This window comes from Bombus affinis, chromosome 5 (assembly GCF_024516045.1).
Source record: "Bombus affinis isolate iyBomAffi1 chromosome 5, iyBomAffi1.2, whole genome shotgun sequence".
NCBI lineage: Eukaryota > Metazoa > Arthropoda > Insecta > Hymenoptera > Apidae > Bombus > Bombus affinis.
Genome location: NC_066348.1, coordinates 18075313 through 18091322, shown reverse-complemented (window position 1 = coordinate 18091322; position 16010 = coordinate 18075313).

Genomic DNA, 16010 nt, shown 5'->3' with positions numbered 1-16010 from the left:
CGTATTTTCTGTAAATTGATAAATCTGAAACAAACTCATTTACTGGATTTGGTATATGGAAGAAAGAGACATCTTTAAAACGAGAACATTTTATGAAACATTTTATGAAAAATAAACTATTAATAATGGTCAATTATAGATCAAATTACTATTGATTAAATTTTAGCAAATATAGAGAATCGTGTGTATCTTTTAATCGAAACTAGGGTTACGTTGGAAACAAGAATTTTAAGTAATTGAATTTAAACTGAATTAAAAATTGAAAAGTTCGTTTGGAATAACTAAGATGAGAGAAACCCCGGTTATTATACAATCACTTGCTTTATCTTTTAACTTTTAACAGTATCTGTTATTTTCTACAACAACGTAGTGATTTGCAACATAATAAACCGAAAGGTATGTGCATAAGTCATTTTTTGCAGAATTTTTGCTACAAACGTGACGATGTCTTTGTTTCGTGACGAAACTTTTGTTTCATGCAAATGAAATTCGAATATTTATAAAATTCTACATTACTGTTAAAAGATTGAAGTGAAAATATCGCGGTCGAATAAATTCTAAAAGTTATGGTTCTAAGAACGAACAATCACCAGCACTAATTCCAATTGCAATGAATTAAATTTTAAAAAATATTTCCAGCCTTCCTAGCAACATTAAGATATTTCGTTATAATACTTTGTTGCGCATGAAATCGCTCACAATTTCATACATGTAAATATATATATATATATTATACATTCGTAATAAAGTTCTGTATTTTAGCAGTCATGGTAACGTTAACGCTGACAAAGGAATATGTCTTATAGCAGTATTTTCAGTAATAAACGTAGTAATAAGGGGCGCATTAATAAGGGGCGCTGAAAAAGAAACAAAGCAGTAGCCAGAAGGGCTACTAAAATTCGATCGTCTTCCACTCTATATAAACCCGATCAACACGCCGAGAGTGGAACTGAATATTCTTGTTCCGCAACGCTAATTTACTACTAATATTTATGAAGCAGAAAATTCTCAAAATCAAACGCGATGAGTGCTTCGTTATATTTGCAATATCAATTAATCTACCATTAAAAAAAAAAAAAAAGAAAAATCTGAAAATTCCCGATATCTAATGCGCAACGCTAATAAGTATAAATCTACGCACTCGTATTTAAGCAATACGCAACACTAATAGCGAGAGATTGCAGTGCAACCATTTAGGAGGTTGCCGATGAACGATCACACTTGTACAGCTCTTTAGGCTGTACGTGTGATCCAGGAGCAGTGTCCGACAAATGCAGTCGGAGGGTTTGGGCAGTTTGTGAACGCAACTCTACTTAACAAAACGCGATCATTCATTATCGCAACGCTAACAGGAGAAATAAGTAGAACTCGCGATGGAACAATGTCGCAACGCTAATTCTTAAAGTGAATTTAATGAAAATTACTATTTACTATTTGAAAAAGCTACTTTAAATATCCTAGTATTGCTACTTAAACAGAAAAACAGAAAAAATTCTAAAAATTGCAAAAGACAATCGCGATAACGTAATTCGCAACTCTAAAGCAAACGCGATTATCATTTTATCGCAACTCTAATTCAAACCGTAATCATTTTCTCGCCACACTAATGAAAAGCCGTGATATTATTTCGCAACTCTAATACAACCCGTAATTAATTTGTCGCAACACTAATAAGAAAAATCGCGATTTGCCCAATGGGACGATGGGCCGATATATACATCGGCCAAAAAAACAAAGACTACTACTACTACTACTACTACTACAAATACTAAAAGCGAGCATAGTGACAAAGTAGTAACGATAATGACTTCCCATGCTCCGGATGACCCAGAGGATGGGGAGCCATTAGTAGTTGCCCTCTTGAGTGACAGTTTGTCGGGCCTCTTCGGCTTATAGCCTCTTCCTTCTTCGGGCGCAATGCCCGCTGTAACTTAAATCTAAGCTCGAGACTTCTAAATCGCAAACAAAAAAAAAACTTATAAAGGTAAAATAAAAATATAAACCGCGGAAGCTGATTGAAGTGCACATGGACTGACCAACGATCACAGCAGTGATCGTTGGCCACTCGCACGTGCGTGCTCGAGCAATAAACGTTCGTTTCGAGCCCATTCGCGACCGCGACCGCGAAATTCGAAAAATCGAAAGGCAAAACCAGAGACGAGAGCATGCTCTACTCGTGCCAGTTTCACCGTCGATTTTTCAAATAAATTTCCAGAAACAGGTTGGTCACGCGAAAACGCGCCTACCCGACCAGAGACTGTGCCAACCTGCCCGGTCCTACCTACTTATAATTAACAGACATACCAGAAAGTATGCTACCTATCCTACCTAGCGCTATATTTAAAAATGGCAAAACAGGCACACCAACACACTCGCTCCACGGTTCTCACACAAACGCCCGGGCGCAAAGGTCCTACACTAGAGAGGACGTCCCGGGACGCCTCCGACACCCGAGCTTAACATATCATGCATGCTCTAAGGTACGTACCTTTTTCCTGAAATCGACTGACGAAGGCTAGTGACCATTGCGTAATACGTGATAAAACACGTCTGAGAAAATTATATTTTTAAAATAGATATAAGTAAACTTGGAATTATAATTGCGATTGATAGCGATATTAAGAGTATGAGTACACTTAGTCGCGTGGATGATATTATCAGAAATTCTAATTGTATCGAGACGTAAATTGAATCGATATATGTCTCGACATTTTTAATATTTCAAGTTTTAAGGAATGAGAAAAAGCGACGCAATTCCACGACCTAACAACACACACACGTAATGTGGAAAATACGTCGTGCACGATACACTAACACATGGTCAGTCGCTGAGAAATTATTACATTACTTAATTCTAGGTCATCGTGCCCAATGTCTTTCTCCCATTCAAGTAGCACCTGGGCACGTGAATGAGATCCTGACAATGGGCACGGAAAGGGTTAAACCTGAAAATCCTGATCTAAAAAGATGATTAGTTTGTGTAATTTTTATTTAACGGACTAACGTTCTTTGCTGCTTCTTTCTGATTAACTCTATTTTATTAATTTAATACTAACTAAGTAATTCTACTTTATTAATTTAATAAATCGGAAGAAAATTTTAATATTGCAGAAAAGGTAGCGTTCATTGAAAAAGACTGAGACTCGATCAAATGGAATAATTGACTCTAAATATATTAGTAAGAAAGAAATAATCTCAGGCGAACTCTTTATCAAAGCAAATACTCGAAAATGTAAAAGCAATGTTTAAAATTATTGCTTTGATTAAAAATTCTGCCTGTCGCGAAGTGTCTTCTTGCACGTAAAATTTCACACATTTTCGTACGGAAAAAATGAATTTTAACTCATATTTTAAGTTCTAGCCAAAGTGAAATAAACGAACGTGACTTAAGATTGTCACGATCAATTCATTGCTTAAGATCAAGTATATTCGTGTCATACAGATATATTCGTGTAGATATTTGCCATTTGCAAATATTCATACGGAATATTAACATGCATATTTATAACTAACACGAATATATTCTCAAGTGTATATGTTTAACCTAATTATTGAAAAACTAATTATTATAATCGCGATGTGCGAGAAGACCTATCCTAAACTAATAAATTTCAAAAAATGAGTGTTACTACTCACGGGTATAAGAAATACCCGCGGTCACTATGCTCGCAAAAAAATTCTACGTAATACAACCGATCACCCGTGCCGATTCGGACCTTTCATCCTACGACATGATTGAGTGACCGGAGGAACAGAAATGCATGCGACTCACCGTTCGAAGCGGAGAAACAAAGGACGTATCGTGGATGCTGCGCCACCCCAGCGAATATCATCAGGAACTGTGTAGAGTCCAGTGGTGGAAATGGAGATTGCGAAAAATCTGTTACAGAACAAAACACGATGAGTGATTGCTGATTATTTAAAAAGTTGGAGATAATGAAAAATGAAAGTTTATTAACTTTAGTAACTTTGGTAATAATAAAGATTGAAATTCTAATAAACTTTGATAAGTGTAAAAACTGAAACTCTAATATGAAAGTTTAAAATCTAAAAATTAAGAATCTAAAGATTTCTGAAATATGTTAGTCATTTGTTTCATAATTCGGTATTAAGATTTTAATAATTATTTTATTTTAATGAAAGAATAACCTCAGAAAATGCTAATCTCCTAAATTTTCAATAAAATTGTATTTCTTAATTGATAGTGATCAAAGAAAAATATACAGAATATACATAATTGAAGTACAATGTGTAAAGATAATTACATTTTTGGCTTTTTAGCCACTGTTAAAACATTCCCAAAGAAGACGAAGGAGTTGAAGCAGTGATATATCTATAACAAAACATAAGATATCATTAATATCGTTAATATATAATAACAAACTTGAAACTTTAGCAATAATAAAGACTAAATTCTAATAAATATGTAAATTGGAAATCTAATATAAAAATTTGAGAACAAATATTCAGTGATTTTTTATGAGTACCAGACAGTTTTATTGTACTTTAATGTTAAGACTTCAAGACTTTATTTCAATTAAAAAGGACATTTACAGCTTTCTAAATCATCCATCATTTTTATTTTGTAATTAACGACATTTCAAAAAAAATATACTAAATAGAACAAATTGAAATACAATATATAAAACTACTTACATTCTTGAGCTCCTGGAGAGGCTTTATCCTCTTGAGCGAGGCACTGACTCTAATACCAGAAACGAATATTCAAAAAAATAAATATATAAAAAAAGAAAAATAAAAGACTACGTTACCGCGACCGCTTAAATTATGATCGGCGAACAATAACTCTAATATCGCGTACAAATCTGATTGATAAAATTTTATTATTTTCGCGTGTGATTATTCGATCGAATTTGATCAAAACTATCGTAATTTTAAAATATTGAAAAGAAACTATTGCGTGGCAAACACTGACTCTACAACCGCATTGCGCGCGGTCACAAATATTTCCTGAAAATAAAGCAGTTTAGGGGCGGGGGTTGGGGGGGTGGAAAAGAAGCGAAACGTTGTTTCGACAATTTTCTCCTTTTTCCTATGGAACGTTTATTTAGAAAATACTGCTATTTCTTTACACTTAAAAATTATTATTAAGAAACTGGAACAAGTATGAAACTATAAGTTGAAAATTGTGAGATATATCTCGATAGCAAACAAATGCTTACGAATACCGTGAATGCAATGCAATCGATTTCAAGAATTATACTGTTCGCAATTAGAATATATACTGTGAATTTTCGTTATTAGAATACGAAATATACATTGCACTAATACACTATAGTCGCCTGTTATAAATATTGGAAAATATTTGCAAGAATTCAAAAGCTCGCCACTAAATATGTTTAAAGAATACTTGTTTCGAGGTATTTGAATCTAACCGTTACTATGTTGCAAGTTTATGACGTTAACTGAAGCAAATACACATAATACAACAAAAAAAAAAATTAAATTCCATAAGTGAATTATTGAGATATAACTCAATTTGAAACAATAAAATAACTTATTAAAAATTCGTTTGAAATAAGAGAATGATCTCATATATATCGGAAATAAAACAATAATTTATTTAACCGAACCTATTGACAATGCATACACAATTTCGTGTTCTGAAAAAGGGACATTCGAGTCATTGTTCTAAACTGTTTAACGTTCTATTTTCGCGGCTCAAAACTTTTGAATATATCGAAAAGTTATAAACTCTAACATGACCGCAATAATTTTCTCTTAAAAATGGGAAACTAAGAAGAAGCCCGAACAAACAGACAATGAAATAAAAATCGCGGCGTGAACTCGTTCGTTCGCGATCTTTCCAAAGAATCAATGGACTTACGCAACGCACTCCCGTGCACAAAATAACCACAAGATTCAATGCAAAAAAAGAATCGATTTTTATACTAGATTCCAAGTCAGATAAGTACCATTATACAGAATGGGCTCAGAATGGATTTGAGAGACAAGACATATCCCACGGTGTCCAACGGTGTCCCACGTTGTCCCACGTTGTCCCACGTTGTCCTACGTTGTCCCACGTTGTCCCACGTTGTCCTACGCTGTCCCACGTTGTCCAACGGTGTCCCACGGTGTCCAGCGTCGTCCAACGGTGTCCAACGGTGTCCCACGGTGCAGCCCAGTCTGGATCATCCAAAATTCTGTTCGCGGCATTTGGAGATCCAAACCGGACTGGTGCGTAGTTCTTACCTTGGTATCGCTTTCCAAAGATTAATCAACGGATTAATTTTTTGGAAAACGATGCCAATTACCAGGTCTCACCACGAGGAGGTGACTACGCAAGAGACCCGCCCATGGGTTATTTAACTTTATACATCGATCTCAATATTCAACCTATTGGCAGAATGTCGAGTACCGTCTCTACTTGACCATGGGCCTGCGTAAAGAAATAGTTGTTTCGTACCCTAACTGCGAAACACATATCTCCAACGCAGCGCTTACATGAATCTTTACAAACGTGGAGCAAAGCATACATAACGCCACAGCTATCTCCCATATACCGATTACATAGATCAGTACAAATATTGTACAATAATTGGTATCCCTATTGGCAGCATTCGGTATCAAAGACACATTTATCTACCTTGGAACAAATGAAAGAAAATGAAGCTAACGAACGAACTCACAAACTTACGCGACGTACCCCTGTGCACCGGATAACCCGAAGGATTAGCGGAAAGCCCAAGTATTGACCATAACTCGATTCCTGTTTCGCCGTTCGAAACTTATACGAGTCGCGGTCGATGGCGCCGACCGATGATGCCAGTGATCCGCTGGTGATCCAGCCGTGGATCCAGCACATAGGCCGGCAACTTAACACACTCCAACTGAACATGTGGAACCCGGGGAGGGGCCGCTGAACAGGATTACGAAGGCAGAGGCCTCAACTGAACAGTGGGGCCCACCCCTGTGGAGGGGCCGCTGAACAGGATTACGAAGGCATGATCTTCGACTGAACAGTGGGGCCCACCCCCACGGGCCCGAACAGGATTACGGAGGACGTGAAATTCCAGGTCCCTGCCCGAGTACCGATGTACCAATCGGACAGGAGTGCAGATCCACGACTGAGTCCCCAACAGATTCGCAAGCATCAGCGGCGCGACGACAACTCCCGCGATCCGTTGCGAACGTCGAGCAGTCGTCGAGCAGTCACCAAGACTGAGGTGTGCTTGGGCCGCCTTACGAATCCAAAGAGTTGTCCAGTGCACGTTGACCCGCACGTACCCGGAATACGCACGAGCGAGTACGTCACGCGACAGTTTGAAACAACTGAGCGATCGCGAACCGACAAATCGCGGGTACAATTTTTCGTTCCAAGATGGATAAGTATCGTTGTACAGAATGAGCTCACAATGCACTTAACATAGATATCTATCTTACGATTAATTAAGGCTAAAACGCACGCATTCCAATGTATCCAACGTCGTCCAACGTCGTCCAACGTTGTCCAACGGTGTCCAACGTCGTCCAACGGTGTCCAACGGTGACCTACGGTGCAGCCCAGTCTGGATCATCCAAAATTCTGTTCGCGGCATTTGGAGATACAAACCGGACTGCTGCGTAGTTCTTAGCTTGGTATCGTTTTCCAAAGATTAATCAACGGATTAATTTTTTGGAAAACGATGCCAATTACCAGGTCTCACCACGCGGAGGTGACTACGCAAGAGACCCACCCATGAGTTATTTAACTTTATACATCCATCTCGACATTCAACCCATTGGCGGAATGTCGAGTACCGTCTCTACTTGACCATGGGCCTGCGTAAAGAGATATGGGAGTATACCACGCGACAGTGTGAAAGAATTGAGCGACCGCGAAGCGAAAAATAACGAGGACAATTGTTTCTGTGTAGTAAGCAAGAGGATGAAGAGAAAAGAGATTTTTATTTTTCGTTCCAAGATGGATCATTATACCGAATAGAATCACGTATTTACCTGTACATCTGTATTTACCTTATGAATAATTAAGGCCAAAGCACCCGTACCCCGAGATTGCCCACGATGTCCCACCCATCGGGAGATATTAGTCCGGTCTAGATCATCGAGACAGTTTTGGATGGTCTAAACTAGACTTTGTTGAAACAGTTTTTAACATGATATCGTTGTTCAAATGTTATAAATTAGTGGTTTAAATATTATAAATTAATGCTTTGATTGCTATTAAGTAATAGCTTAAAAGTTGTTCATTAATGGTTTGATTGTTACAAATTAATGAACTAATTGTTATTAAGGTATGACTTAAATGCCACAAATTAATGCTACAATTGTTTTTAAGTAATGGTTCAAATGTCGTTAATTAATAGTTTGATTGTAATAAATTAATTGTTATATGTTATTAATTAATAGGACAAATGTTATAAATTAATAATTTAAATGTTAAAATAAATGTTTTGAATGTTGTTACTTAAAGGTCCAATTGTTGTAAATTAAAATCTTATATGTTACAAATTAATAGCTTATATATTAAAAATTAATAGTTTGACTGTTAGAAATTAATGGTTTAAATGTATAAAGTAATAGTTTAAATGTTGTTATTAATGGCTTAGACGTTATAAATTAAGAGTTTAAATGTTAAAAATTAATGGTCTAGAAGTATAAATTAGTGGCTTAGATGTTGTAAATTAATGGCTTGGACGTTATAAATTAATAGCTTAAATGTTATAAATTAATGGCTTAAATGTTATAAATTAAAAACTTAAATATTATAAATTAATAGCTTAAGTGTTATAAATTAATGGCTTAAATATTATAAATTAATAGTTTGACTGTTAGAAATTAATGATTTAAATGTATAACGTAATAGTTTAAATGTTGTAAATTTATTGCTTAGATGTTATAAATTAATAGCTTAAATGTTTTAAATTAACAGTTTAAATGTTAGAAATGAATGGTCAAGAAGTATAAATTAATGGCTTAAATGTAATAAATTAATGTTTTAAATGTATAAATTAATAGCTTAAATGTTATAAATTAATAGCTTAAGTGTTATAAATTAATGGCTAAAATGTTATAAATTAATAGTTTGACTGTTAGAAATTAATGGTTTAAATGTATAAATTAATAGCTTAAATGTTATAAATTATTGGCTTAGATGTTATAAATTAATGGCTAAAATATTATAAATTATTAGCTTAAATGTTATAAATTAATAGCTTAAGTGTTATAAATTAATGGCTTAAGTGTTATAAATTAATGGCTTAAATGTTATAAATTAATAGCTTAAATGTTATAAATTAATTACTCAAGTGTTGTAAATTAATGGGTTAGACGTTATACTAGTTTCAATGTTATTATTTGATATTTTTTTTATTTACCTTATGTTTAAGTTCCTTTCCGATGTTCACTCTCCGGGAGTTCAAGCACGAAAAAGCTTGCGCGCGACTTGCGTGTTCCTTATATAACTTAACAAGGTGTCGGGACGTTAATCAAACGGTAACAATGTTTTGACACAGCTGGAGGTGGTTTTTTCATTATAACAAAATCAAATTGAACAATTTCTGAATTTTTATCGTAAATTGGCGTCTTTAACGATTTAATACGATATCCATTTTTCCCATTTTTATAGTTTCTACAAACTAAGACTAAATTCACACTTCTTTGATACTAGTTTTCGACTATCAATTAGTTTGAACAAAGAGGGGAAAAAGCCTAACGGCGGTCGATGACGTTACTGTGAAATTAGTTAAAGTATTAAATAATCGGACCGATAAAATTTATATTATATTATCGATATTCGTTCATTTACTCGTGCTAATTAAAAAATAAAATGTTCTTTTTTCTTGAATAACACCTACATCACTGTCTGCGATATTTAAAATTCTTACTTGATGCTTACTTAAAATTCAGGTTCCTCTTTAATTCCTCTCAAGTGAAACGAGTAAATTTACTCGTCATATTTGTAACGTAAAATGGCTTTTTTTCTTCAGTACCGCCCGCGTCGCTGTATGTGATACAGTTGTTAATTTTGTAGCGAATAACATCAATTAATTGGCTGTAATCGCGGTTAGGTATTTCTTTGTTAAAACTATCGATCTATTGGGCTATTAGCGTGAGACTTATTGATGCCTTAAAGAATGGTTTGATTCTTATAAATTAATGTTTTACATGTTGTCCATTAATGTTTCAATTGTTATAAATTAATAGCTTAATCGTTGTTAATTATTTGCTTAAATGTTATAAATTAATGTCTTAGACGTTATAAATTAATAGCTCAAATGTTAGAAATTAATGGTTTAAATGTATAAATTAGTAGCTTAAATGTTATAAATTGATAGTTTGACTGCTAGAAATTAATGGTTTAAATGTATATGTCGGAGATGAAAAAACACCGGAACCCCTCCTTGGATTCGCGGGAATTCCGTAACGTTGTAACTTAGATTAAATAAATGCCGTTCCGATTGTTCGAGATTTATGATCATGAGCTTGGGCTCGAGGCGACAATCAGTCGCCGAACGTAGCCGCGGTCAAAGGGATGGACGTTTTATCTAACAAAGGCACAGAGTAACTCGATTCCTCTCCTTAAAAGAAATAGTCGTAGCGACACGCGGCAGTAAATATTTCAATGGTTTCTGTCCCGTGGCTCGCCACACGCAGATTCTATCCTCCGGGTAAGATGATTTCCAGATGTCAACATACCTCCGCAGTATATGTTTAGCTAACGTGAGGACCCGCAATAAATCTTAAGATTTAGTCAAGCAAAGTCCTTCATATAGACAAGCAGTCTTTGTTGCAATTACGGGAAGATAGGAGAAACCTATCTTCCACGAACGATGTCCCCCGTCAACAACCTCCCCTCAAGGGCGGCCAGCATCTCTTTCAAAACGCCGATATGGAGATCGACCAATTAGCAACAGCGCTAATTTCCCTCACCTTTGGAACGAAAGCTTTCTTTGACGAATCCGAGGATCTCATGTCCTTAGACCCACCCATTATAGTTTTCCTCGACGGTGTCACGTAAAATAAAAAGCAGGAGGCTCGAACGAAAAGAAAAAATTAAGATAACAAAAAAAACGAGAGAATTTATTTCTGAATTTACACTGACTGCGATTTTGTTCTGAGCTCCAGCCGTGACTTTCCAAGACTGAAGCTCTTACAATTTGACTTTCGGTAACATCTGTTTCTTCTTTGTTTGTCATCCCTCAATATTCCCACTACCCTGTAGGCGTACGTGACCGTTGTCACACTTCTAGGACATTCGGTGGAAGGACCGTTAGGATACAGATGACTCATTAGGCACTTCGGCGATATACATTGTCGCCAAGGCCGCCACATCTCTATCTCCATCATCGGTCCATCGGATTTGAAGTATGCCGGTCGTGACAACGGCATCGTCGAGACGGAGAGTTACTCTCCGGTACGATCTCGACGACGATTCAAGTAACTCTCAGATATGTAGTGATTGCCCCATGCATTAACATTGAGTACAACTTAGACGCTAAAGAAGAGTAGAGTTCGTCATCCCGTTGACCGTGGATTCGTTATTGGGCCTAGGATCATTGTCATTAGCTTCTCGAGTATCAAATTATCGCGATTACTTGTCCAATTCCATCATGGTCATGTTTGCACTGGTAAATATCTCCTCTATTGCATAATGATCACGTCTAGTGTCAATAGGGATTCGTTTCACGCCCTTAACCCTAACTCTAATCGTAACGCCAACCCGACATATTTATAAGAAGACATATGTTTTGTTAAAGGTTTATCACTCCTTCCTCTTCCTCCTGCTTCCTGAAAAGAACCTAGTGGTGCTTCGAAAGCCAAGAATGTAAGTAATATGTAAATTATTTAATTCTATTGCTATATATTTCAATTTGCTACTCCTAATTTGAATACTGTCGTTAATACTTTAATAGGGATTAATAGACATTAATCTTCCACTGCTTTAAATTTTCCAATTAATTTACGTCATATTTAAGGGCAAATTATAATATACCATGCATTGTTACAGTTTCTTCCAGTCTTCAGATGACAGTCTTCACGACGACTGTCCCTGGGCTACCATAGCATCGATGACTACGTTCCTCGCATCTTATCGTGAGTCGTATGCATTTTTGTTCATTTGATCACTCAATCATGTCGTAGGATGAAAGATCCGAATCGACACGCGTGACTGGTTGCATTACGTAGAATTTTTTGCGAGCACAGTGACCGCAGGTATTTATTATACCCGTGAGTAGTAACATTCTTTTTTGAAATTTATTAGTTTAGGATAGGTCTTCTTGCACAGCGCGATTATAATAATTAGTTTTTTAATAATTAGGTTAAACATATACACTTGAGAATATATTCGTGTCATTTATAAATATGCATGTTAATATTCCGTATGAATATTTGCAAATGGCAAATATATACACGAATATACCTGTATGACATAAACATACTTGATCTTAAGCAATGAATTGGTCGTGACAATATTAAGTCACGTTCGTTTATTTCACTTTTTGGCTAGAGTTTAAAATGTGAGTTAAAATTCATTTTTTCCGTACAAGAATGTGTGAAATTTTACGTACAAGAAGACACTTCGCGACAGGCAGATTTTTTTAATCAAAGCAATAATTTTGAACACTGCTTCTGCACTTTCGAATATGTGCTTTGATATAGAGATCGCCTCAGATTATTTCTTTCTTAGTAATATATTTAGAGTCAATAATTCCATTTGATTGAGTCTCAGTCTTTTTCGATTAACGCTACCTTTTTTACAATATTAAAATTTTATTCTGATTTTTTAAATTAATGAAGTAGAGCTACTACTAAATTATTAAAGTAGATTTAATCAGAAACGAAGTAGTAAAATATAAAATAAAAGAACGTTAGTCCGTTAAAAAAAAACTACACAAACTAATCATCCTTTTAGATCATCAGATCAAGTTTAACATTTTCCATGCCCATTGTCAGGATCTCATTCACGTGCCCAGGTGCTACTTGAATGGGAGAAAGACATTGGGCACGACGATCATATTTAATGTAATAATTTCTCAGCGACTGACGACGTGTTAGTGTATCGTGCACGACGTATTTTCCACATTGTGTGTGTGTGTGTGTGTTGTTAGGCCGAGCAATTGCGTCGCTTTCTCTCATTCGTTAAAACTTCAAATATTAAAAATGTCGAGACATGTATCGATTCAATTTACGTCTCGATACAATCACAATTTGTGATAATATCACTCATGCGATTAAGTGTAACCACGCTGTTAATATTGCCGTAAATTACGATTATAATTCCAAGTTTATTTACATTTATTTTAACGATATCATTTCCTCGGACGTGTTTTATCACGTTTTACGCAATGGTAACTAGCCTTCGTCAGTCGATATCAGGAAAACGATACGTACCTTAGAGTGTGCATGTTGTGTGTTAAGCTCGGGTGTCGGAGGCGTCCCGGGACGTTCTCTCTAGTGCAGGACCTTTGTGCCCGAGCGTTTGTGCGAGAACCGTGGAGCGAGTGTGTTGGTGTGCCTGTCTTGCGCCTGTATTTTTAAATATAGCGCTAGATAGGATAGGTAGTATACTTTCTAGTATGCCTGTTAATTCTAAGTAGGTAGGGCCGGGCAGGTTGGCACAGTCTCTGGTCGGGTAGGCGCGCTTTCGTGTGGCCAACCTGTTTCTAGAAATCTAATTTGAAAAATCGACGGTGAAACTGGCACGAGTAGAGCATGCTCTCGTCTCTGGTTTTGCCTTTCGATTTTTCGAATTTCGCGGTCGCGGTCGCGAGTAGGCTCTAAACGAACGTTTATTACTCGAGCGTGCACATGCGAGTGGGCAACCATCACTGCTGTGATCGTTGGTCAGTCCATGTGCACTTGAATCAGCTTCCGCTGTTTATATTTTTATTTTACCTTTATAAGTTTTTTTTTTTTTTTTTTTTTTTGTTTGCGATTTAGAAGACTCGAGCTTAGATTTAAGTTTCAGCGGGCATTGCGCCCGAAGAAAGAAGAGGCTATAAGCCGAAGAGGCCCGGCAAACTGCCACTCAAGAGGGCAACTACTAATAGCTCCCTATCTTCTGGGTCATCCAGAGCATGGGAAGTCATTATCGTTGCTACTTTGTCACTATGCTCGCTTTTAGTATTTGTGGTAGTAGTAGTAGTAGTGTTTGCTTTTTTGGCCGATGTATATATCGGTCCATCGTCCCATTGGGCAAATCGCGATTTTTCTTATTAATGTTGCGACAAATTAATTACGCGTTGTATTAGATTTGCGAAATAATATCGCGGCTTTTCATTAGTGTGACGAGAAAATGATCACGGTTTGAATTGGAGTTGCGATAAAATGATAATCGCATTTGCTTTAGAGTTGCGAATTACGATATCGCGATTGTCTTTTGCAATTTTTATTATGAATTTTTAGAATTTATCCTGTTTTCTATTGTTTAAGATTAGATTATGAAAATGTTAGTTTTCAATTAATTTTATAGTATTGCAAGTTGCAATATCAGAATATTTAAAGTAGCTTTTTCATATAGTAAACAGTAATTTTCATTAAATTTACTATAAGAGTTAGCGTTGCGATAATGAACGATCGCGTTTTGTTAAGTAGAGTCGCATTTACGAAATGCCCAAGCCCTCCGACTGCATTTGTTGGACACTGTTCCTGGATCACACGATACAGCTGCAAGAGCTGTACAAATGTGATCGTTCATCAGCAACTCTTAAATGGTTGCAGTTCGATCACTCGCTATTAGTGTTGCGTATTGCTCAAATATAAGTGGGTAGATTTATTATTATATTTATTAGCGTTGTGTATCAAATTTCGGGAATAATAATAATAATAATAGTAATAAAGGGATGATCGTGAAATTTATGGTTAAAGTACGTCCGTCTTTTTCGCACAATATAGTTCTCCTTGTCTGTGACGTCACATATGCCCGTTCTTGTCGCACAATATAGCTTTCCTTGTCTAACAGGAGTTGAGATAACTTCATGTACATTCTATACTCCCGTTACCTTGCCGCAGTTCCAGTCGGTTTCGATAGATGGCGACGAGTCCGACACCTAACCGCTGAGCTGACCTAGCTCTACGTGTCGCTTACTCGATTAAATCTACATTTATTTTATATACTATTTCATGAAATTCCTATCTGTATGATACATATATATGTATGTACATATTCGCGAAAGACTGTCGGTACTACTGCGGCAGTGTATTCTGCTTATAGTTGTTCGTGTGGGACAGCGTATACATCGGCATTGGTTGCCGGCCGCCGCTACGTTTCAACAAAGTCCGAAACTAAATCAACATTGGAATTATAATGTTTGCTTTTCAATCAGGTTTCAGGGTTTGAAGTTAAATACACATTTACTTATTTTTGCTCAGCCCATTTATTGCACAGCCCATGTTCTCACTTATACTTTTACACGTTCTCTTAATACGTTTTAAACAAAGTAAGCGTACGTGCAAGTGTTAGATTTTGAATCAAGATATGGAATTGTGTACACGCTGCTTTCGGACGTTACCGGTTCCATAAAATTACCGAATCCGTTGAAATTCGTATCGTCTGAACGTGCTGGTTTACTAGTTACAGCTACATACACACTTTTCTACAAATCCATTTTTAAACATCTCTTTTTCATCGTCCTTCTCTGTACAATTTCTCAAAATTAATTTTGCAATAGCAATGCTCGTTTCAAATTCAAAGAAAGGAATTTATATTGCATTATAATAATTATATAGTATTTATATTAATATATCGTACTGTGTATGTCACACCTATATTTATAATATTTATTTCTATTATATAATTATCTTTTTTAATAGGATACTCTTTCTTAAGTTGATATTTTTATTAAGAAATATTTAGAATTTATATATATTATCTTTTATTTTAAAAATTGGAATACACACACACGCACACACGCACGCGCGAACACACACACGCACGCACACACACACACACACACACACACAATACGTTTAAATTTTAAAATAATTCTTTTAATTGAAATAACGTTTTACCAATGCCAAGGCGTACATTCGATGCGATATTG